This window comes from Bos indicus x Bos taurus, chromosome 10 (assembly GCF_003369695.1).
Source record: "Bos indicus x Bos taurus breed Angus x Brahman F1 hybrid chromosome 10, Bos_hybrid_MaternalHap_v2.0, whole genome shotgun sequence".
Classification (NCBI taxonomy): domain Eukaryota; kingdom Metazoa; phylum Chordata; class Mammalia; order Artiodactyla; family Bovidae; genus Bos; species Bos indicus x Bos taurus.
In genome coordinates, this window is record NC_040085.1 from 14099352 (window position 1) to 14115581 (window position 16230).

Genomic DNA, 16230 nt, shown 5'->3' on the forward strand with positions numbered 1-16230 from the left:
ACTCTCACACACACACACACACTACAATTAAGTTTGAATTCAGCATTTAAATTCAAGGGGGGCAAATCTTAGTTCCTCCACTTAATGGTTGGATATCCTTAAGTAAGTTACCTCTCTCCTTGTACCTTAATTTCCATATTTGTGAACATGAGGATAATATTAATAATAGCATTTACCTCACTGAGTGGTGGGCTTTCCTGGTGGCTCAGATGGTAAAGATCTACCTGCACTGCTGGAGACCTGGGTTCGATTCCTGGGTTGGGAAGATCCCTTGGAGGAGGGCATGACAACCCACTCCATTATTCTTGCCTGGAGAATCCCATGGACAGAGGAGTCTGGCGGGTCACAGTCCCTGGGGTCACAAAGAGTTGGACATGACTGAGCAACTAAGCATAGCACTGAGTTGTGCCGATGAAATTAGATAAAGTGGCAAAGTGCTTAAAACAGTGGCTGACAGAGGTGCATATGTATTCATACACATTTCCTAAGCCCTCTCCCATTTAGTTGCTGCCACTTGGTGGTGGACCTAGCTGTAATACAACGTAGGAGTCCTTTTATCTCTCTGAGGCTCAATTTTCCCACCTGTAAAACAGGGATAATATTATCTTCCTGGTCCAGTTGCTTTGAGGATCTCAACAGGCCCATCATGGAAAACTCCTAGCCTCGTCTCTGGCCCACAGAAGTCTGCGGCACCTTAGCTATTACCGTCTGTAACTGATGGAGAACGGGTCAGAGAACAGGTGCAGGGGCGGGATGTGCCAAGGCAAAGGCCTGACCCCCATCACCCTGCAGGCTGGAGGTCCAAGCCTGACCCAGCCCCGTCTCCTCCCAGGCTGGAGTTGAGTCCTGGAAAGACAGAGCCCCAGATCAGGGTAGGGGGTGGTCAGAGCTATCCCACCTTTGGGAGCCTGGGGTGGCCACTAGCCTGGCATGGGGCTGGGGGCAGGGCCAGCCTGGTGGCTGTGGGTGGAAGGAAAAAAGGAAAACCAGCTCAGTGGAAATTACCCTGTGGTTGGCTCAGGCGCCCACGACACACTGTATTTATAGAGAGCTCACTGCCGCTGTTAATGCCTCACAGTCGAATTAACCCTTTCCAGCCCGCCGTACCAGCCTGGTGCCAGAGAAGAACACTGGACTGGGGAGTCAGACAGCCAGATCCGAGCTCTGGCTCTGCTGCCAGCGGCCTGGAGCAGGACCCCGGGTGGCCGATGACCATCCAGCTATCCCCCTAGCAGAAAATAAACTCCGGATCTTGGGAGGGTGGGTCACGGTGGGGGATGGGCGGGGATCAACTAGCACCCCTTTACCAGCGCGCCCGCGTGGGTCTGGACCCGGGGCAGGGGCGGGTCCCGGCCGGTGCCCTGCCCAGCGGGCGGGCTCCGGCCTCGGCCCTAAACCGCGGCCGCGGGGCCAATCCGGCCTCTGGGGCTCACCCGGGCCGCCTTTCCGGGCCCGCGGCTTCCTCCAGCCCGCCCCGCCCCTCGGACTCCCGAGGCCGCCCCCGGCCCCCATTCGGGCCCGGCCTCGCGGCGGCGGCGGCGGCAACTCGGCAGCGCTCCGCCGCGTCCCCGAGTCCCGGGAGTCGGCGCGGCGCGGTGAGTGCTTGCGTGGCGGGCCCGGCGCTGGTCGGGGCGGCCTTTGTCTGAGGCCGACCCCGGCCCCGGGCCGCCGGGCAGCGGGCCTGCTGCAGGACGGCTGGAGCGGGCGGTGAGCCTCCTCCCTCGCGCGGCGCCCCCGCCCCAGCCCTCTCCCCCTGTCGGGGCTGGCCGCGGCGCCGGTAGCACGTTGGACCCCGGATCTGGGGCCTGGAGGCGGCTGAGGCTGCCAGAATCCAATCCCGCCCCCAGCCCTGCCTCCCCTTCCCCTGGCCGGCGGGGCCTGAGCACTGTGGGAGCTGCCCTCACCCGGGAATCCGCTCGAGGAGGAGGCTGGGCGGGTGATTGTGACCGCGGAGGCCCTGGGTGTGCAGGGGAACAGAGGCAGATCTGTCATTGTGTTGATGATTCTGGAAAGCTTCAATATCTGGAAAGCCGCTATCTGGAGCTAGGAGTGAAGCGGAGTCTCCCCGGGGCCCTGCAGAGGAAAACACCATGACTTGATCACCAGCTCTGAGGAGGGGGAGCTGCCAGGGAGAGGAGGGCCAAGGGTTGGATAGGGGAGGGGGGCCCCATTCTGCTTGGCCCAGAGAAATGGAGTGGGCGACTGGAGACTTCCATGGGTAGCAGTGGGCATGAGGGAGACAGATTCAGAGAAGGACAGACAGGGACCGCTGGCCTGGGTGAAGGAATGAATAGGTGTGTGGGTAGTGGACAGAACATAGGGAGCAGGGATGGGACATTTGGGGGCTTGGGAAATCTCAGGGAGATGATGGGTGGGGTGAGATGGAGAGGAGGTGGAAGATGTGGTGGAGGGAAGGTGGGGACCCAGGGTGGAGGCCCAAGTCCTCTGTTGCTGCTTAGCTAGCGAATTGGCAGGTTCGGGGGCCTAAGGCAGTGAACTGCCAGAAAAGGAGATTTATTTCTAAGCCAAACCTAGCCTAATGAGAAATGCGTGATGGATGACTCAGATATGGGATCTATCATTGAGGAAAACATTAAGCAAATAGGAAAGCAAAACCCATTGGAGAGTTGAGAGGGTTTGTTTGACTTAATTGAGAAAAACTACTTAGGTTCAAATTGGATGTAGATAATTATAAATGAGTCTGATTTCATCATTAAATGAAGGCCCTAGGTCTTTTTCTTACATGCCTGTCTTTGGCAATTTGCTTCTATATTAGAAAGTAATGAAGCTGTTCTGTTTTTAAGAGAGTTCTTTATTTAGTTCAGCCTCTTCTGTGACTCCCTCTTGCCTCCCAGAAGTTCCTAGGAAATCTTGAGGCTGTGCAGCCTTCCTGGGGGTCTGCACACAGGTGGGTGCTTTTGGAGACTGAGGGAAACTGAAGTCTAAACTTGAAATTGAACTCTAAACATGTCCAGTTGGTTGGTCTGATCTGAGTGGCAGAGCTCTGAGGCTGTGGGTATGAGTGGTGGCTTATATTTCCAGCTCTTTTGGAAATGGGAATAATTTGGGTGAGTGTATTTTTCTAATATTTAGAGTTCCTGAGATTAAAAGTGAATACTTATGTTAATCATTGATCATGGAAATCTTTCTCCCCTGTATTATGCACATCAGAGTCTGACCTCCTGATGTCAGTGACATTTTCCTTCATGACTTCAGATCAGCGCTGTGAACATCCATTTCTGCACTAAGGGGACTCTCAGGGGAGTGAGATTTGCATTAAGTGGCTTCAGAGATGTTTGTATTGGTCCCATGACTGATCTTGGAGTTCTTTTCTCTCTTCAGTGACATCACTGGTGGTTTCTCCTGCTTGCTCTTAGTGAGCTTTCCAACGTATTCCAGACTCCTGTGTTGCAAGAAATTGGACCATCCAGCTTGTTAGAGATAGGAATGTTAGCAACTCTTTGCAACCCCATGGACCGCAGCCCGCCAGGCTCCTCTGTCCATGGGATTTTCCAGGCAAGCGTACTAGAATGGTTTGCCGTTTCCTTCTTCAGGGAATCTTCCTGACCCAGAGATCGAAACTGGGTCTCCTGCACTATAGGCAGATTCTTTACCAACTGAGCTACCAGGAAAGCCCGAGAGATGGGAAGCCTACATTAAAACAGGACTGAGGATGAGAAGGGGTTTTGGGAATTGAGGACCGTTTTTCCTCCCTATCCTTGGCCCTCTGCACCCAGGCACCTGATGGAAGCAGGTTGACTGGCTGACTGAGATACTCAGATACCTGATAGCTGGGTCATAAGCTGGAATGTTTGTGGAAAGGACAGTTATAGAAGTGTTGTCCCTTCTGTGGAGGCTGTGTCCTTACTCTGTTGAAGTTGATTTTTGAACTGTCCTGTGGGAATTCCTCTATCCTTAAACTTTAACCTGCTCTGGAGTCATCAGTCTTCATTCTTTGGTGTAGGATTTGGGCTTGATACTGAGATGAGCAATACTGTTCAGGATCAGAGACTGAGTATGATCATAGAGCCAGAAGTGAGATGCCACAGCACTCAGAAAGTATTGTAGAACAAGTGTCTGGCCTGTTGCTTGGCACTTCTTGGTTGGGTTTGTGCCATGTGAGGAAAAATGACCCAAGTCCAAGTGGCCCCTGAGATGAACACCACATAGGGCTTGAGCAGTGGCCCTGAGTCATGGGGTCAGGGGAGGAGGAGGAAGGGCAGGCAGGATGATGTCACTGCCCATGAGCTTATCCTCTGAGTGGGTGGCCACTTCCACTCCTGTCCATTTCCCACACCCCTAGGGCAGGAATGACAGGGAGGTCCACTGGCAAAAGAAGGAAGGCAAAGTCAGGGCCTAAAAGAGGACAAGAGCGTGGGAACTGGTGATCTGTGAGAAATTTCCTTTGGTCTCATTGGTCAGAATGGATCACACATCTGTACATATAGCCTAACAGAGGAGGCTCAGTGCAGAGGATCCAGGAGGCCTTCTCCCCATGCTCATGGCAATAATAACAAAAGTAGTCATGATCCTTACCACTGTTGGCGTGCTTTAAATCCTTTCTGTATGTCCTCTTATTTTATCCTTACAGCAGCTCTGTGGTGTAGGCATTGCTCCCCCTCTCTTTTAACGATATGGAATCAAATCTCAAAGAGGTTAAGTCATTTATACTTGATCATGTGTCTAGCCAGCCTTCGGAGTCAGAGTTTGAACCTAGGCTTGTCTGCTGTACCTGAGCCTAAGCTGTATGGTGAGGCAGGCAAGAGAGCCTGATGATGATGTTTAACAGGTGAGGAATTGAAGCCCAGGGGCACCTGTAAGCTGGCTTTTAGTCACCTCTGATGTGACTGATGATTGAGCATGGGCCCCTCGGCAGTCTGAACCCTGTTTCCTAGGCTCAGACTCCCCTCTGTATGGTGGGCATGGAAGTGGGCCCTGGACAGGTGAACTCCCAAGAGGCCTTCCAGCGCTGAGGCTAGGTGGAGCCTGCTACACTCTTGAAGAGGAACCCCTGGAGATCCAGAGAGGTTGGTGCTTAGGTGGAGAGGGGTCTGCAGCATTTTTCTGCCAGGGCAAACCTCTTTCAGAGTAGAAACCTGAAGAATGTCAGGACAGGGAGTGTTTAGGTAGAACATATCTGGAGTAAGTGGGCCCTTCCATGAGTGAAGTCTAGACAGGTTTCTGGGAGGGATGAAATTTCCAGACACATCTGGGTGGGCACTCAGCAGGACTCAGCAGAGGTTGACTGAATGCAGATGTGTGTGGCACGGGCCTGCCAGGACATGACCTGGGATCCGCCCTGCAACTTGGTCTTATGTTCTCTCATGCCTTCCCGTCCTCTCTCCACTCTCCTCCTTCAACTCCTTTCTTCCGGCCAGACCTCTTCTGAGCTAAGTACAGCCATCACTTTTTTTCAAGGTTCCGTGTTTCTGATGGTGTGTGTGTCTGTGTGTGTCTGTGTGTGTGTGTGTCTGTAGCCTCTGCACACACTTCCAGTTCACGCTGCCTTGTCAAGTGGCTGTTGAACTCTGGAAGACGCAAACTCATTTTGTGGTGGCTCCTTAGCCAGAAGAGGGTGTGAGAAGCAGGCCAGCTGTTGTGGCAAAAGCCACCATATTCTTGAACCCACTGAGCCGTCTTCCTTCTCTCTGGTCTCGCCTCCTCCGGGTCTCAGGCCTTGACTTCAGTGTGGAGAGGGTGCCCCGATGGGGATGGTCTGGCTTGGGGAAGCTGGGGGCTCTGCTCCGTCCTGTTTTTCCTCTTCCTTGTTCTTCCTAAATCCATAAAGGAAGCAGATCACCGATGCCAAGAAAACCTTGGCCCCACTCTGCTGGGCTGGCGCTGATGACACACTGCTGTTTTGACTCACACAGAAATCACTTTGAGAGGAAGAATTGATTTCTTCTCTTGGGCAGGATCACGGGGCTGGGGAGCAGTGCCCAGCGGATAGCCTTGAACACCAAAGGCCCAAACTAACTCATTATCAGGAAAAAGGAAGGGCATCAGGGCTCCTAGGCAACTCTGGAGATCCCCTAAACTCTTTGCGCAGGCTCCCACCTGTTGTGGAACACCTATACTATTAATATTAGGTCAGGTTTTTTTGGCTAATTTTTCTCAGTGGAGTCCCATAATCATCTTATGAAGGCAGAGTTTAGATTCCTGTTTCACACATGAGCCAGCCGAGGCTCAGAGAGGATGTTTTCCCGAAGTCACATGTCTAGGAAGTGGCAGAGTCTGGATTTGAAGCTGTGTCTCCAACTCCAGAGACATCTTCTAAAACGCCAGGGCTCACTTTGTCCATGAGGCTTCTTGTGCTACACCAGCCCAGCAGGTGATGGTGGTCATAGCACAGGAAGGGGGCCAGGACCTTCCTTTGAGGGTTAGTAAGATGAAGAGCAAGTGAGTGATAGAGCCTGGTCTAAAGCCCAAGTAAACATAAATCTGCGATGTTGCTGTTTTTCTTTTTCATTTGTTAATGAACAAAAGAATTACATGCTTGTTGTCAAAGCAGCAGAAGTGTATCAAAGTAGCTAGAAGGTGGAAGTAGATGCTTACCTTCATTCCCATGCTCCAGGGTTGGGCTCACTATCACGTTTCCAGGCCCTTTTTCTATACAAACATCCATCCATCCATCTCTCTCTCTATTTATCTAAACACACAGGCATTCATTCATTCATTCATTGAGCAGTGCTTTGAACACTCATTATGTGCCAAACCTTAGCTAAAATTAAGGATCCAATAGGATAAAGGATCTAATAAATAAAGCAGACATGGTTCCTGCTCAGGGAGCTCTCAGTGTGACACAAGGTAAACAGCAGTGCATAACAGGGACATCCATAGAGTGGCAGACCCCCAGCCCAGCTTTCCTACCAAGGTGAACCTCAAGATGTCATCCAGGAAGAAGGAACTGTGCTTGCAGAGACCCTGTGAGGTAGGGAACAGGGTCTCGTCATAAGAGCTCTGATGAGGGGTGAACGGGAGGAGGTGAGGCTGGGGAGGTGGGCAGGGCTGAACTAGGCAAGACCTTGTAGGCTGATTAGATATTTAAAGTGATGATGTGATGCACTTTTGTTTTTATAGCTGTTTTTCTGGTTGCTGTGTAGAAGTCTAGATGGGAGTATAGAGCTGGGTGGGGGGGACAAGAGAGAAAGTGGAAAGACTGGTGAGGAGCCTTTTGTAGTCATGCAGGCAAGAGATGGGAGAAGGCAATGGCACCCCACTCCAGTACTCTTGCCTGGAGAATCCCATGAACGGAGGAGCCTGGTGGGCTGCAGTCCATGGGGTCGCTAAGGGTTGGACACGACTGAGCGACTTCGCTTTCACTTTTCACTTTCATGTGTTGGAGACGGAAATGGCAACCCACTCCAGTGTTCTTGCCTGGAGAATCCCAGGGACGGGGAAGCCTGGTGGGCTGCCATCACTGGGGTCGCACAGAGTTGGACACGACTGAAGTGACTTAGCAGCAGCAGCAGCAGGCAAGAGATGATGGCAGTTTGGCAGACCAGAGAGAGAAGCCGAGGTAGAGGGCAATAGAGAGAGTAAAAATACATTGGGTTGACAAGCTTTTTCTCTAAAAGATCAGAAAGTAAATTGTTTAGGCTTTGTGATTATTACAACTACTCAGTTCTACTGCTGTGATGGAAAAGCAGTCACAGCTAATGTGTAAATGAATGGAGGGTGGCTGTGTGTCAATGAAACTTGATTTACAGACACTGAAATTTGAATTTCATATGATTTTCGCGTGTTATGAAGAATTCTTCTTTTAATTTTCTAACCATGTAAAAAGGTAAACCCTGTCTTAACTGGTGAACTGAACAAAAGCAGGTGGTGAGTGGAATTTGGGGCTGAGGCTGTAGTCTGTAGATCCCTGAGATACATTTGGGTGTTGGGGTTGGCTGTTCTTGGTGATGAACTATAAGGGTAAGAGAAATCAGGGTTCTGACTTGATCAGAGGCGGTGGAGGAGGATGCCTTTACCAAGTGGGAAGTGCTGGGGAGGAACGGGTTTAGGGGAGGAATCAAGAGATTGAAGAGGGACATGTTAAGAGAGAGGTGCCTGTGAGTCTTTGGAACAGAGGTGTTTTGGCTTAAGTTTGGAGCTCAGATGAGACGTGTGGACTTGGAGAAGTAAATTTGGGAGTTATCAGCATATAAATGATATTTAAAGTCACAGGAGTGGATGAAATCATCTAGGAAAAAAAAATAGTAGAGAGAATTTAGGGGAGGGTCTATGAGCAAGCCCCCGGGGGTTCAGTGCCAGAGAAGGAAGGACCTGCCCTGAAATACAGGAGATGGAGAGAGAGGTAGGTGACTAGACCTGGGACCATGGGACCATGCATTAATGCTGAAATTAGGTCACATAACTCCCAATATATAATATACTTTATTCAATGACCCGCATGGACTTATTTCCATGTTAGTACAGGTTCTTTTGAAAGGCTGTATGCTATTCCATTATACAGATGTGCCATAATTAATGTACCCATTCCCAGTTGTTTTCCATTTTTGCTGCTGATGTGTTTCAGAATGGAGCTAGTGTTTCTGTAAACCAGTCCATACTGACTACCCCTGGGGCAAATCTGCTGCTTTGTTTGGTATCGTCTAGAAACTAAGAAGAATAATTGGCCAAAAAAATCATGTGATTCCTGAAAATTGTATTCGATTCAATTCCGAGTGTCCATAAATACACTTCTATTGGAACACAGCTCTGCTCATTCATTTATACACTGCCCCTGGCTGCTTTCCTGTGGTAAAGGCAGAGCTGAGCCATTGTGACAGATATGGGAAGACCTGCAAAGCCTAAAATTTTCACTGTCTGGACCATCACAGAAGAAATTTGCTGACCCCTGCCTGACTCGATTCTACATCCAGAACCAGCAGTAGGTCCACACACAGGCGGAGCAGGGTATTTTGAGCATCTCCAGGACACAATCTAGAAAATAAAAAACTCTCTGATGCCCGAAATTCTACCATTAGCTCTTATTTTGAGTAAACCATTGCCCTTTTAAAATGTCATCCTTTACAATTCAAACATCCTCAGCAAGGTTAACATTACATATGGATCAATTAATCAAAGGTTGGCCCACCTATGGCAACAATGTTACTTCTCTACTCAAAACCCTTTCTCATCATGTACAAAATCCAAACATGACCTCCTGTCCTGACCACCGGGGGAGCATCAGGTCAGTGTTCAGGGTTCACTTTAGTGGGTTACCGTGTCTCTAAGGTACCACCAGGTGATCCTCACTGTATCTTAAAACAGTACTCTCTACTGAACTGCAGTGATTTCTATGTATTTCCCTATTGGAACTCAGGCTCCTGGAGACAGACATAACTTAGTCCTCTCTCTGCCCCCAGTGCCTGCCTACCAGGCACTCCATGAATAGTTCAGTGAATAACTAAATACACAAACAAATGTATAGTCAAGGACTCTTTCAGTTATAGATAATAGAAACCTAGCTCAAACTGACTTAAGAGCAAAAAAAGATTACTCATGTATCTGGGCAGTGTAGGTGTGCAGCTTGCTTTAGGCATAGGGACTTAAATGTTGTGTTCAGGGCTCTGTATCCCTCCTGTGTTCACCTTTGCCTCTGTGTATTTGTTTAGATCAATTCTTTAGATTGTTGCTAGTTGACAGATTCATTGCCAACAGCCCCAGACCACATCCTCCTTAGCAACCTCAGCAAGAAAGAGTGCTTTCTGAAAGTGCCAGCAGCAAAGCCCTGGGAATTCTCTGATTGGGTATGGCTTGGCTCACAGGCTCATTTCCAAGCCTGTCACTGAGTGGGGGCAGGGCAGGGGTTCTCCAAGGAGCCAGATCTGGTCCTCAGCTGAGGCCTGAGGCTGGGAGTCAGCCCTACCAGTACCATATGGAGTGGGTTCCCTGCAGGAAATTGGAGCCCTGTTATCAGAATGATCCAGTCTAGAATGAAAGAGGGGCACTCTAGAATAAAGGATGTGGAGCAAAGTGTCTAGTGAAGGCAGAGAAGGTCTGCCCAGTATCTATTTTGCTTCTGTATCAAGGACAGGAAGAGAAGCTATTAGGAAGGAACCAGAGTTCAGGCCAGGAGGGGAGGTGATAATCTGCTTTAATGGGTTTGTCTTCTGGCTCCTGAGATTGCCTGTCCTGGTGCTGAGTGAACCTGGAGATGAGATCTCAGAGAAGCTATCAGGGATATTTCAGGACAACTGGGAAAGACAGCAGGGATTGGATGGGAGTGGGGAAGGTGTGGGTTGCAGCATTTCAGTTTCCCACTGTGTACAGAATCAATCCAGGACCCCTAACCCACCATAAAGAAGGCTGAGCGCCCAAGAATTGACGCTTTTGAACTGTGGTGTTGGAGAAGACTCTTGAGAGTCCCTTGGACTGCAAGGAGATCCAACTAGTCAATCCTAAAGAAAATCAACCCTGAATATTCATTGGAAGGAATGATGCTAAAGCTGAAGCTCCAATACTTTGGCCACCTGATGAGAAGAGCTGATTCATTAGAAAAGACCCTGATGCTGGGAAAGATTGAGGGCAGGAGGAGAAGGGGACGACAGAGGATGAGATAGTTGGATTTTGCAATAAATGGCAACCCACTCCATTGTTCTTGCCTGGAGAATCCCAGGGATGGCAGAGCCTGGTGGGCTGCTGTCTGTGGGGTCTCACAGAGTTGGACATGACTGAAGTGACTTAGCAGCAGCAGCAGCAAGCTTCCAAAATGGGTCCCCAGCCCACTCACTGGTCTTTTCACCCCTCTTCCTTCCTTCAGAGATTGAGGGCAGGAGAAGAAGAGGGTGACAGAGGATGAGATAGTTGGATGGCATTATCAATTCAACGGACATGAGTTTGAGCAAACTCTGGAAGATAGTGAAGGGCAGGGAAGCCTGGAGTGCTGCAGTCCATGACTGAACAACAACGGACCCCTAGCCACCTCCCTTGCCTCATCTCCTGACAGCCTCTCCTCAGAGTCCCATCTTCCCAGAGTCTACGGGGGGTCCCTGCCCTTCCAAGACTTTGCTGGTGCTGCCCCCTCCCCCAGATAGCTGAAATGTTTCCTCCTTTATGAGGTCTCCACTAAGCCTCCCCATTCCTCCATGAACTGCTTGACCCTCCATTCCCATAATACCTGCTATAAACCTGCATCTGTTTGTTGTATAAATGGATAAATGACCGCTCAAAGACCTGCTGCTGCTAAGTCACTTCAGTCGTGTCTAACTCTGTGTGACCCCATAGACGGCAGCCCACCAGGCTCCCCCTGTCCCTGGGACTCTCCAGGCAAGAACACTGGAGTGGGTTGCCATTTCCTTCTCCAATGCATGAAAGTGAAAAGTGAAAGTGAAGTCACTCAGTCGTGTCCTACTCTCAGCGACCCCATGGACTGCAGCCTAGCAGGCTCCTCCATCCATGAGATTTTCCAGGCAAGAGTACTGGAGTGGGTCGCCAGTGCCTTCTCCGGCTCAAAGACCTAAGGTGGGCAAATAACCAGATTTATGGGGAATAAAGTAGATTACAGGAAGAATAGATTGGTGACTTAATCTTGACAAAACCCTGGAACTAATTATCAATTGAGCACTTGAGGAAGAGTCCACCTTCTTCAGTTGAGACTTTTTTTTTTTCTGGTTTTTCTCCATGTGATTGGTCCCCCACCAGAAGCAGTGGTACTTTGGGGGTGAGATAAATGGGAAGCTGGGTGAGCGGCAGCACAAATAGGAAGACTTGGGACCCCAAAACCTTGAATAGTGGACAGACATTCAGGGGCAGACCCTAGTGCTACAGGGCTCTCCTGATTCTGTCCTCTCCCAGAGGACCTTGATGACACAAGAAATAAAGTAAGGAGAAGAGGGTAACCTTTTTAGGTAACATCCATTTGTTCTTTTCTTCATCCACCAAAAAATTATTGAGCACCCCTGTACACCAGGTACTGTCAAAACAGTAATTCAAAAGATGATGGCACGATTACAAAACACTGTCTGCACTTAATGCCACCAAATTGTACACTTAAAAATTATTAAAATGGGAATTCTCTATAGGTCCAGTGGTTAGGACTATGCGCTTTCACTGCTAAGGTCCCAGGTTCAATCCCTGGTTGGGGAACTAATCCTATGAGTTGAGGGGTGTGGCAAAAAAAAAAAAAAGCAAAATGGTAAACTTCATGTTATGTGTATTTTGTCATAATTTTTAAAAAAAGATCATGGCAGTTGGATACTTAGCTTAACTGGATGAAATGTAATAGTAACAAATGAAACATCCTATAAATCTCCACCCTTTCCCTAAATCTTTCAGAGGAGGATGGCAGAGACATGGACCCACAGCAATGTGCGCAAATGACTCTGGTCACTGGCCACAGATTTGACAGTCTATTATTTTGGGTTATTTTAGTGAAAAAAGTGGCTGGCTGCCCAATATGACCTCTACCAGGGAGAGGAAGACCCAAGACTTGCAGGGCTGTTATAAGGGAGGGGGCAGACATGTTCTCTGTGGTTCAAGGGGTCAAATGAGGAATTATACAGGCTGACAGATTTTATCTCAATAAAAGGTAGAGCTTTACATCAATGAGAGCTACTCAAAAAGTGGTGGGCTTCTCTGGGAGGTAGGGGGTACCGTCTCCAGGGGGGAGTTGTGGGAGTGGCCAGATAAAGCTTCCCTGTTCTGTTCTTAACTTCGGCAGCTTCTTCAGAATTTGTTCGGGGGGCCTCTTCTCATTCTATTATCTATTCAGTGATCCCAACTTTGGCTTCCAAGAGTAGCTCCCACATCCTGTTCTGAGCTCCAGCTCTGTGTGTCTAGAAATCCATCACACATTTTCTCATGGATGATCCATCCATGGCTCAGGCCCAGTTGGAATTCTTCTCCCCCATCATTTCCAGGTCTCTCCATCTTCTGTGTGTGACACACACACTCATTGGTTGAAACCTTCAGTCCATCCTTGGCTCTTGCAACCCCTACCATACATACAATCACCAAGACAAGTCATGACTACCCTTGAAATATCTCCTAAGCTGGGTCCAGGGATCATTAAGTGACTCTAATGAGATAGTGTTCAGTTCACATTTTGAAACACCTCTTTTAGATGTGGTTTCCTTTTGCTGTTCTGAGCAGTAGCAATTTTCATAGGGTGGGAAGCGGGAGAAGAGAAGGCGGGAGAGGAAGGAAGGGATGGGTCCCTAAATTAGTCACTTTGGATGCTGTGAGAAAGACCCGAAATAACAGTGACGCTCAAAGAGATGCTTATTCTGACCCGGGGGACAATCCGGGTATGTCCAGGGCTGATGCTGCAGCCCCGCAGGGGCCTTCTGTCTTGCTGCTCTGCAGTCCCCAGGGTGTTGCCTTTGGCAGTGTGGTCCTCGATGGCTCACCACATCTGTGTTCTAGACAGTGGGAAGGGGGAGGAGAAGAGAGCGGGCATTCGCCTCTTTAAAGGCACGACCCAGAAGTTATACATCAGTTCCTTCTACATCCTATTAGCCAGAAAATGGTCACATGGCCATTCCCTGCTGCAAGGCAGGCTGGTATCTGTAGTCTTTAGCTAAGTGGCCCTGTGCCTAACAAAATATAAATATTCTACAGAAGGGGAGGAAACTAGATGTAAAGGGAACGCTAGTGGTTTCTGCCACAGTCATTTTATACATTTCAGTGTGACCTACATGGCAGCTAACTGGCTAGACCTTAAGGATATAGTACATGAAGGCTTAACATACAAATGAAGTTCCATCAGCATCCAGTAAAGCTCTTCTTTCAGGCTTCCCTGGTGGCTCAGACTGTAAAGAAACTGCCTGCAATGCAGGATACCCAGGTTTGATCCCTGGGTCAGGAAGATCCCCTGGAGAAGGGAATGACAACCCATTCTACTATTCTTGCCTGGAGAATTCCATGGACAGTGGAACCTAGTGGGCTGCAGTTCATGGGGTCCCAAAGAGTTGGACATGACTGAGAGACTTTCACTTATTTTCAAAGCCCTTTTTTCATAGATGGCCACACTGATCTCAGAGAGGGGAAGTCACCTATAAAGATTGCCCAGCAAAGTGCCAGGACTGGAACTAGAACCAAACTTTGGGCTCACTATTTACTATTTCAAAGAGATCTGGCTGAGAGGCAGAAAAGCGGTACCAGGAAGCCAGGATTCTTGGGGCTAGGGAGAGACCACCTTTCCTAGCCTGTCTACCTGGGGACAGGCTAGGACAGGCCAAATTCAGACTTAAATTGAAGAAAGTAGGGAAAACCACTAGACCATTCAGGTATGACCTAAATCAAATCCCTAATGATTATGCAGTAAAAGTGAGAAATAGATTTAAGGGACTAGATCTGATAGACAGAGTGCCTGATGAACTATGGACAGAGGTTCATGACACTGTACAGGAGACAGGAAGCAAGACCATCCCCAAGAAAAACAAATGCAAAAAAGCAAAATGGCTGTCTGTGGAGCCCTTTTAAATAGCTATGAAAAGAAGAGAAGCAAAAAGCAAAGGAGAAAAGGAAAGTTATACCCATTTGAATGCAGGGTTCCAAAGGATAGCAAAGAAAGAAAAGAAAACCTTCCTCAGCGATCAGTGCAAAGGAATAGAGGAAAACAATAGAAGGAGAAAGACTAGCGATCTCTTCAAGAAAATTAGTGCTACCAAGGGAACATTTCATGCAAAGATGGGCTCGATAAAGGACAGAAATGGTATGGACCTAATACAGAAGCAGAAGATATTAAGAAGACGTAGCAAGAATACACAGAAGAACTATATAAAAAAGATCTTCACGACCCAGATAATCATGATGATGTGATCACTGACCTAGAGCCAGACATCCTGGAATGTGAAGTCAAGTGGGCCTTCGAAAGCATCACTACAAACAAAGCTAGTGGAGGTGATGGAATTCCAGTTGAGCTATTTCAAATCCTAAAAGATGATGCTGTGAAAGTGCTGCACTCAATATGCCAGCAAATTTGGAAAACTCAGCAATGGCCACAGGACTGGAAAAGGTCAGTTTTCATTCCAATCCCAAAGAAAGGCAATGCCAAAGAATGCTCAGTTCCAAATAGGAAAAGGAGTATGTCAAGGCTGTATATTGTCACCCTGCTTATTTACCTTATATGCAGAGTACATCATGAGAAACGCTGGGCTGGATGAAGCACAAGCTGGAATCAAGATTGCTGAGAGAAATATCAATAACCTCAGATATGCAGATGATACCACCCTTATGGCAGAAAGTGAAGAAGAACTAAAGAGCCTCTTGATGAAGTGAAAGAGGAGAGTGAAAAAGTTGGCTTAAAGCTCAACATTCAGAAAACAAAGATCATGGCATCTGGTCCCATCACTTCATGGAAAATAGGTGAACAAACAGTGGAAACAGTGGCAGACTTTATTTTGGGGGGCTCTCAAATCACTGCAGATGGTGACTGCAGCCATGAAATTAAAAGACGCTTGCTGCTTGGAAGAAAAGTTTTGACCAACCTAGATAGCATATTCGGAGAAGGCGATGGCACCCCACTCCAATACTCTTGCCTGGAAAATCCCATGGATGGAGGAGCCTGGTGGGCTGCAGTCCATGGGGTCGCGAAGAGTCGGACATGACTGAGCGACTTCACTTCCACTTTTTACTTTAATGCATTGGAGAAGGAAATGGCAACCCACTCCAGTGTTCTTGCCTGGAGAATCCCAGGGACGGGGGAGCCTGGTGGGCTGCCGTCTGTGGGGTCACACAGAGTTGGACACGACTGAAGCGACTTAGCAGTAGTAACTAAACGATGACAAGAACAACCTTCAGTTGCAGGTAAGAGAAATTTAGCTCAAACTAGCTTGAGGGGGTAAAAAAAAAGATTGGCTCAAGTATCTGGGCAGTCTAGGTATGCAGCTTGCTTCAGGCAGAGCTGGATCCAGGGACTTAACCGCTGTTTTCAAAAGCTACGCTTCTATCCAGTGCTGGTTAGCAAAGATGTACACTAGTTCTGTGACTTGATCCTTCTTGCCTTCTGGGAGACGTGTTGTCCAAGCAGCCCCTGCAGGGATTGGGAAAAGGCAGGAGGGTTAAGAGAAAATGGGGTGCTGCTGGTGGTTATGGTAGGGGCGAGGAGTTCCCCTCAGACATCCCCAGATCCAGGGCATCGTAGTATAGAGCCCACCTCAGCCCTTGATTTTTGGTTTTGGCTTTATGGAGGTCATCTCTGGGGAGATTCCTTGTGGCTCCACCTCTTCTGGGGGTGGATTCACTTACTGAACCTCAGGCCTTGGGTGGCCCGGGCCCCTCCCTCCTTCTTCTCTG

The 16230-nt window shown here is 48.7% G+C and overlaps 1 protein-coding gene across 3 annotated transcripts in view; it reads left to right on the forward strand.

Annotated features, from left to right (window-relative positions):
• The first annotated feature begins 1337 nt into the window (after positions 1 to 1337).
• Positions 1338 to 16230, forward strand: part of CD276 (CD276 molecule) — a 32127-nt gene continuing 17234 nt past the window's right edge. The window contains exon 1 of one of the 3 annotated variants that reach the window (XM_027553175.1): positions 1338 to 1595. The gene's annotated coding sequence lies outside the window, so the exon portion shown is untranslated. Of the gene's footprint in view, positions 1596 to 1617; positions 1708 to 3595; positions 5028 to 16230 lie in introns of those variants that run through there. The other 2 variants (XM_027553176.1, XM_027553177.1) reach the window with 2 other exon arrangements.